Genomic DNA, 8,528 nt, shown 5'->3' on the forward strand with positions numbered 1-8,528 from the left:
AATGGAACTGGAGAGCTTTGGCTCTGTAACGTGTAGACTGTTCTGCAACGTGCTTCCTAAGGCATTCATCAATGGGCATTTTGGGGTGCTATTGCTGTTCTTGACCCATTTTAGTAATGGGAGTGGCTGTTTATATCCTTGAACTGCTATTTTTGGCAAACTAAGATGAAAAAGTGGTAAGGCTCTTTGTTAGAGTGAGTCTCCCTCCATCAGCATAACTTCATTTTAACAGTGTTATCTGATAATTGCCTGGCATTATGTCCACAGATCAGAAGCATCATCAGCTAAGTCAGTCTGCTCCTCGTCCTTTTATTTTGCAAGCTGTAACATCAAAACTAGCTAGAATGAATAAAAGGAACAATGTCATCTGACTTCAAAGATGGATGTTTGGCAGTGACCCCATCATAACTCATCTTGAGACAAAGTGAAAGAAAGGCTGTGCCCAAGGAAGCCCAGAAGCTGATCTGGCACAATTGGTCCATATTCCTAGAAACAGGTGGATAAAATTGGCAGACACAGGCTATTGATCAGGGTTTAAAATGCACAGTGTGTTTTCTTGCTAGCAAGTTCTTTCTCAAGCATGAATATTTAAATTACAAGGATGACTTTTGTTCAGGCTTTCTGCAACCTGCAAGAAGCTCTATGGGAACGAGTTATTTTGAATTTCACATTTTAATTTCAATATATTATATAGGAGCAATACAACAGGAGTCTTCCACTAGCCCATAGAGGTTTGCTTATGAGACTTACCATGCACTTATGGGTGACTTTCTGTAGTCAATGCAGTCCCAGTGTGCAAGAAAGCATCTCAGCAGGCTTTTGCTCTTTGGGAGCTGTTTGGAACACAACAGACTCTGGCGACAGCAGTTTTCTATAGGGTTTTGTGATCAGAATGCCCCTCTTAAGTATTCATGCCAGCTACTTTTTATAATGTTCTGAATGAGAGAAGACAGCTCAGGCACTTTGTCTGCAGGAAGGAAGCAATTAAATTATTAGCACTTTGAGAAATTAAATGATATAACTTATGGCAGAATAAGTTTAGCAAAATCTTATAATGTAAGAAAACAATTAAAAAGAGTTATATAAGGTTGGGTGGCTTCTTTATTGTGATAGAGTGAGCAGTTAATTGATTGTCATCTTGCTGTAATGTACCAGGGCGGTTGTGACAGCAAATAGAGGAATTTGTGCTCAGGATGTATGGAGATTAAGTGCAGAGAAAGGGGAATGTCTTCTAGGGAAATGGGGGTGAGCAGCAGCCACCTACCCTTGATTCCTTCTCCTTGTATCCTGGGGGGAGAGATGAAGTAGAGAACTTCCCTGTCCCCTTCTTCAGCTTCCAAGGCCAGATGTTGTAAGATCCCATTTAGCAATTATAGCAATTGTTTTCTTATAATGCAGCTTGGTACCATTGTTTTAAGTGCAGAAATCATTGCAACTTCTCCTTAAATGTTTACATGTTATCACTCAAACTGAAAGGTACATTCAAGTAGAAGATTTACATAGGCTGTCACTCTTAAAAGTGTTATGGAGTTGAGGCTGGAAGAGAGTCAGCTCAGCCTGAGCTGCAAGAATGATGCTGAGGAAAAGCCTGGAGGAGCTTGGAGCACGGACACTGTGTTGTCCAGTCAAAAAGAAGTTATACATTCATTGTCAGGCATTTCTGCAAATGCCTGCCTTAATTACCAAGCTATGCTTCTAACAGGTATAACCTTAAGATTCCCAACCTTCCTTTCACATGGGACGGAGCAGCAGCATGAAGCACAAGTACCAGGGGTCAGTCCCAGAGCAGTCATGTCTGCAAGCTCTGCTCTTTCCTTTTTCTTTGCTCTGCTCTTCAGTTATGGATTCTAAACCCAACTTTCTGCCTGAGAATCCCCCACTCAGTTCCATCTTGAAAGGGGTGAGGTGGTTCATGTGCTGAGGTGGAGCCGACTGGGCTGCAACCCTGGAGCTGGGGGATGTTGGTGTGGCTGTGGGATGTGTGGAGCTGCTGGAACAGGGGGCCACGTGCAGTGAGGAGGAGGCTGGTAGCAGCACTTGGCCGTGTGAATGTCTCCTTGTATTGAAGGGAAAGAGGACAAAAGCAACTGAGCTGGTAAAGAAGGTGCTAGTAATTACCGAGCACTCAATCAAGGCAGGAGAGGAGCCCAGACTTCACTTGTCGCTGTACGGAGCTGGGGTACCAAAGCAAGACACGCAGCTGTTAGCAGGTACTAGCAACTTACCCCATTATGGTTGAAGTAACCACCAATAAAACCTAATCAATGAAATCCCTTTTAAGTTGGTTGGATCAGTGACCCAGAAAATAGCTCCCCTGCAGAAAAGGAAATGATAGTCTATAAAGTGAGAAGTCAATGGGAAAAATCTATTAAAGTGAGTGAGCTATCAGGAGACCTTTGGTGTTAACTGAAACCTTTTGGAAAGAAGCCACAAAACTTGCAGCAGACTTTTTAACCCTCCAAACCCTGCCGTGCCAGAGGAGAGCCATCTGTCCTGCTGCAGCCCAGCAGAGGGCAATACAGACAGCCCAGCTCCTGCTTCTACAAAGCGATGCCTGTCAGCTGGAGAAGGGATGCAGCAGGAACACCAGGGCACTCAGTCAGGTTTTCAGGCTTCAGCTGAGGAGTTGACAACCCAGCAGTGTGGGTGGTGATAATGGGGAGCCCTGGTCTGGTGATGGGTTCATCTTGCCGAGCACTGGACTTTTCTCCCCATGCCAAGGAGTCCCTCCGCAGCGTACCTGGAATTATCAGCCAGCTGCTTCAAACTGGGGAGCTGGCAGGAGCCCAGCAATCAGCACAGCATCCTCTGCCTGGGGCAGTATGAAAGGTGATTTTGGCGGACCCAGAAGAGCATTGCGAAGTAAAGGGTCTTTTGGCACCAAAATTCAAAATAAACCAGCCCCTAGAAAGTGGGGAAAAAAACAACACACACATTAATTTGATTTCTCATTGGGGTCTTCTTTTGGTCCCCAAAGCAGCTCTCCTTTGTCTAGCTTTAGACAGTAGTGATTGATCATTACAGCCAGAAGACAAAAAGCAGAATCTCTGCCTTGCTACTGCCCCTTCTCAGGAAATTGCTCTGTTATGTCAGAAACTAAACAGAGATCCAACAGACATGGGAACATAATTAAATCACACATCAAAAAAAAAAAAAGAGAAAGTACCTTGAAAGAAGTTATTAGCGTAGACCTCCTGAAAATCTAATCTTTCAGGTTTCGCTATGCATTAAATTCCAGCTAAACTTAATTGGGCTCAATGAACTTGCAAAGCACTTTGCAAAAAGTGCTAGTTCATGCACTGTCCCCATTTACTATGTAAAGCTGGAAACAAAGTCACTGTTTCAAAATAAGTTGGGCATAAGGGAAAATTAGCTATCCAGAGCTCTATTGTCATCAGTTCTTACAGAGTTGATTCTTGCACATGAATCACGTGGTAGGGAAGAGAGAACATTCATGTGGAAGCAGAAGTATCAGTCAGATCTGTTTCCACAATTTCAATTTAAAAAAGTATTGGAAGTACTATAACACATCTGCCCCCTGGACACTCATCCCTTTTGTTCTTCTCTTCACTTGGTGCCTCTGACTTTTTTATTACATGTAAGCAGAAAGGAGGAAAAAAAAGACTTGTAAACACCAGGAGACTGGGTGAAAAACATGTTTAACCTCTGCATACCCTTTTAAAAAGCAGTAAGAAAATCCATAGAATTACAATGTGAGGAAATGTATTTTCTAAAGAAGCTGCCTTGGGACTGGAACGTCAGAGCTGCAGGAGTCGAGACTTTTTTTTTGCCTGCAGTAAGAGCAATATTAAAACTCCAGATCCTGAAAGTTTGAAAGAGGCTCCTACTTTATCAGATTTTACCTTGTTTTCTTTATAAACTGTTTAGTCCTGGTGCTTGGCCAAGCTTCTTGCTTGCCAGAGAGACCTTGGTGCTTAGTGAGGGGAAGAAGTGAGTCATCCCTTTACAGCACTACGTGTTTTCTGAATGAAGCCCTGGTGGGGTATGGTTCATGCTTCTTTACACCACATACTAGCCTGGCTGGCACTGAAAAATCTCAATGTATACAAATATAATTTACATTACGAAATACCTTTTTTTAATCGTTATTCTGAAGCTGTTTTAATTCAGCCTAAATCTGCCTGGTAGTGGTGTTCAATCTTTTTTTTTTTTTTTTTTTTTTTTTTTTTTTTTTTCCAGGCTTAAATAAAGGAAAAAAGTGTATATTTTTTGGCTTTAAGAGGCTTCCACCTAAAATGAGGCTGGGGCTAGTGGTGCTTAGGAAATGCTGTCAGCTCATCTGCTCATGGAGCTGCCTTGCCCATGCTGGCATGTCTCAGATGTTCAGCAGAGCAGAGCTGAGGCTCAGAGCCTTGTGGCTCTCCCATCTTGCAGCATCTGTCTGAAAAGTGATGCTGCAGCGTGCTTGGGCTGTGAAAACCCAAGCTTCCACAATGTCCTCATCTGTGTCAGAAGCCTTGGTGAAAAGGGGCACTGCTTTGTGCCTCATAGATGAAGGTATGCATTTTAGAGCATGGAATGCAAAAATCCCCAAGCCCCTGGATCCAGGAGCTCTTGCAGCCCAGGTATGTCCTTCTTCCTTTGGTACAAATCGTGCAGGAGCAGTGGGAGCTGAACCACGCTTTTTCTAATGACTGTGTGCTTAGAAGCATTGCTAATCCCACACCCTGGGTACAGCATGTGGTGTGCTAAGCAAGATGCTGCTTGGTGTGTTGGGAAGGACAGAAAGGAGTTGCTTGGGCCATTGCTCATTCCTATTTTTAGCTCAATTTCTCATCTGTAAGGAGGTTAGACACTAGTTATTCCAGCTCATCTTCCAGCAAGGGACCTTCATGGTCTTCTAGTGAGGGAGTCCCTTCCAGCAAACCCCATGCATTGCAGCTCCTCCTGAGCAAAGACAACCCCCTGTGGCTCCTTCTGTTTACTCCAGCAAAGAGTGAAGTGATTAATGGGGCCAGAACATATCTTTCTCCCCAGGATCTGCAGATAGGCACAGCTGAATAAATACCCCATGTTATTGTGGTCTGCTTGGTTGGAAATCAAACTACAGGTAGCCAAGAGCACTGCCAAATGTATTTATTGCCACACTGCATCCACCAACAGTCCTGCAGATAAGGGCAAGTCAGAGAGGTTTAGAAGGACCAAGTGGCATTTCCAGCTCTCCCTGTGCAGGAACTGGAGTGCTCTGGGCATCCACTGGGGAATGAAGTGGCTCGACTGCATGCTCTTCTGGTCTTTTAGCAAGCACCTTCTTGTTTGTTTGATGCACACCATAGCTCAGCTAGTGCAGGCTGGTTTTTGTATGGTTATTCTCAGCCCTTATACAGAATTTTCATTTCTCCAAAGTGATGATTCATTTTCCCAACAAGTTTTACATGGTTGGGGTTCATGCCCCTGTGAGATAGCGTGCCAAGTCCCCATTAGGACACAGGCTGAGAAAGGGTTAATGCTTTTCACACTTAGCCAGCAGCTGAGATTGGGTTCAATCAGAAGCACGAGGTCTTATGGAGACTTCTTATAGCCACTGCTCCTGAGTTTGCAGCAGTTTTTTCCTCCTTCCACTCCTCTGCCTATTTTGGTAAATGCTGGCAGAACAGAGCTGATTTTGCTACTTAAAAAAGAATTAGTATCTTTGGAGAAGAGCTTTTTGTGAAAGGACTTCTGTGCTGATGAATTTTCTATTTTGTAGCTAGGGAGATGGTAGCATAGAAAAAGGCAGGCTTGCTGGAGTGAATCTGCTTTCATTTCATGTTTTTATTCAATAATGTGATTTCAAAAATAGTAAGTTCAACTGTGTTGCTTGTCTTCAAGCAGACCAGCCTTCCACGCAGCCTGTATTCTTCTGTGACCCCTGTCTTTTCTCTTGGTGCTGTTCTTGGCCAGTTCAAGGTGCTCCTCTGCATTTTGGATGTAGAATAACAGTGAATTTGTCTTTTTGAATGATACCATCAAATCTTTTGAGCTTAGGCTGGTATTATTTAACATGAAGTTATTGAACCTATAAAAGATGCTCTTCTGTATCTCAGTCAATACGGTGACTGGAGGAACACCAAAACTCAGTGCCATATTCTGTAAGGTATTTAGTTCTTTAACAAAAAGCCAAATAAGCCCAAGATAAGTACAAGACCTGCAGTATGACACCTCCCAGCCATCAGGAATAAGATGGGTTCCTGAAAGAGGAGGGAAGTTTTGTCCAAAGCTTTCAATCTTTGTTAGTGCTCTTGCTCCCTATGGGTTGTTTCATAGACTTCCATCTGACTGTCAACAACAAAAACAGATTAAAAACAAAACTAAAGCAAAGAAATGAGAAAGGAACAAAACTAAGTCTTCAAGATGTGTACTGTGCTTGGGTCTCAGCAGCAGCATGCTAACAGGAGACGACTGCTTCCCCTCCAGGTTTTTCTGAAAGGCAAAATGTGGAATATTGATTCCCAACGGCTGCAAAGTCAATATCCCACACACTTCCAGGCCAGTATGGGGGGACACAAAGGTTATAACTCGCACTGAAGTCTGAGGGAATCCTGAGCAGCAGATGGAGCCATGCAAACGGCATCCCTGACTGTTCCCAACCCCGACCTTGTCCCTCTGGCACGTACAAATGGCTGTGCTTTGTCACGGTAGCTGCTCTAAGGACAATTGCCTGGAGTAAGGCGTTTGTAGGAGTGGCTGTAAGGCTTGGGCTCCCTGCTGGGTTTTCCAAGTCTGTTGAAGCACCTCTTGGTGGCAGAGGGCAAAAGGGTCTCTGCCAGGCTCCAGTTTGTGGTCAGTCACTGGTGGCACTGGGCTCGTGGCTGGCAATTAAGAACGGGAAACAAAGGTAGCAAGAAGAAAGACGAGGAGGTATAACTAGGAAGGAAAACACCGGTGATATCCTTCTTGAAAGGAAATCAGAACCAAATCAAATCCATTTATTTTCATGTTATATTTAACTTCCAAAGTGCTAAAGTGCCTTGGGCTTGCAAATAGAGTGCCTCTTTTGTAATCCTTTTCTCCAGCCTGCAGAGAAAACAAAGCTGTTGGTTTAGGACGTGGAGCAGAAGGTGCGGGGGAACCTGCCGGAGGCTCCTGCTGCGCGGGGTCGTGGGTCGCGGTGCGCAGCCGGCTCGGGATCAAGCTCAAGGTTCTCAAGTGATGGAAAAACCGTTTGACACAACGTCTCTGCGAGCCTGCCTTGCTAACGTGAGCCAGCTGAGGGAACACAAACAGAGGCACTGTAACCAGCCCAAATCCCACCTTCCTCTGAAACTTCCAAGCCTCTTTTTTCCTGTCAGATTCCAGACAGATGAAATTTTCCTGGCGTGGGCTCACTCCTGATTTATCGCGATTCAGAGATGTTGCCAGGACTTGAGTTTGCTGATTGACAGGCTAGGAAGGGAAGGTGTCTGGCCCCGCAGTTCAAATACGGCCTCATCTGCCCCTGTTCTGCCTCCTCCTTCAGGACTTGCCATGCTATTTCTCATTTTTCTGGAAATCCCAACTTAAATTTGATTCCAAAGCCTGGTTGATACTGTTGTTTGCATGATAGTGTCAAGAGTGAGCACATTCCTTGGATCATAAATCATCTCAACCTGACCCCAATTAATTACAGGCCCTGGGTTTCATTTCTCTCGGTTCTTACCAGCCATAACAAATGAGGTCATTCTGTGTCAGTGAGACATCGGAGCAGACACCACTGAGGAAGTCACAGGGGACTCTGATCCCGTTATGCTGCAGGAAGAGTAGAGGAGAAGGAATGGGCCACATCCTCCCATTGCTTCCTAAATAGGAGCCATGGGATGCTCAGCAGCAGAGTTGAAGTTTTTTTTTTTCTTTCTTTTTTTTTTTTTTTTTTTTTATAAGGATACATGAAAACTATTTAAGTTTTATTTAAATTTTGGCATCGTAGTGAATGAGGCAATCTTTGACACTGAGGGCTACCAAGCTTGCAAGAAATGTCTTGGGTGAACCCATCCAAGCCCTTGTGCTCCAGCTGACCATTCAATTGGGTCTTGAGCTCAGGTGCACATCAGAGGCATCTGAAGGGGCGTAAAAGTGCAGTAACAATGCAATAATGGTGAATGACCACAAATTCTGTCTCTGTAGAAGGGCAACTGGATCCATTTCGTAAAGACTACCAGCAAGAGAAATTTCCTAGAAAGCCTAGATCCTTTTCCTTAAAAATGCCTGTGTGAAGAGATGAAAAGAGATGCAGAATTGAACCACAGCTGCACAATAATATATTATTAGTTATGGCGTAGGCATTGCAAAGCATGGAAAAAAGGATGGAGAATGGTTCATTACAAACTGGAATTGGGGCAAGTGAGCACGGCTGGGGTATCTCATGAGAAGAGAGCAGGGGCTGAGCTACCCAGGCTAAATTGCAAGGCTTCATCTGTATATACATGTAAAGTACACAGGTGTATTTTTCACCACGTGTTGCCTCCTCACCTGCCCAAATAGTTGTGTTCACTGTGACTAGAGGGCTAACTGGCTATGAATGATGGCCTGATACTACATGATGCACAATG

The sequence above is a fragment of the Netta rufina genome (genome assembly GCF_964035555.1).
Source record: "Netta rufina genome assembly, chromosome: 24".
Taxonomy (NCBI): domain Eukaryota; kingdom Metazoa; phylum Chordata; class Aves; order Anseriformes; family Anatidae; genus Netta; species Netta rufina.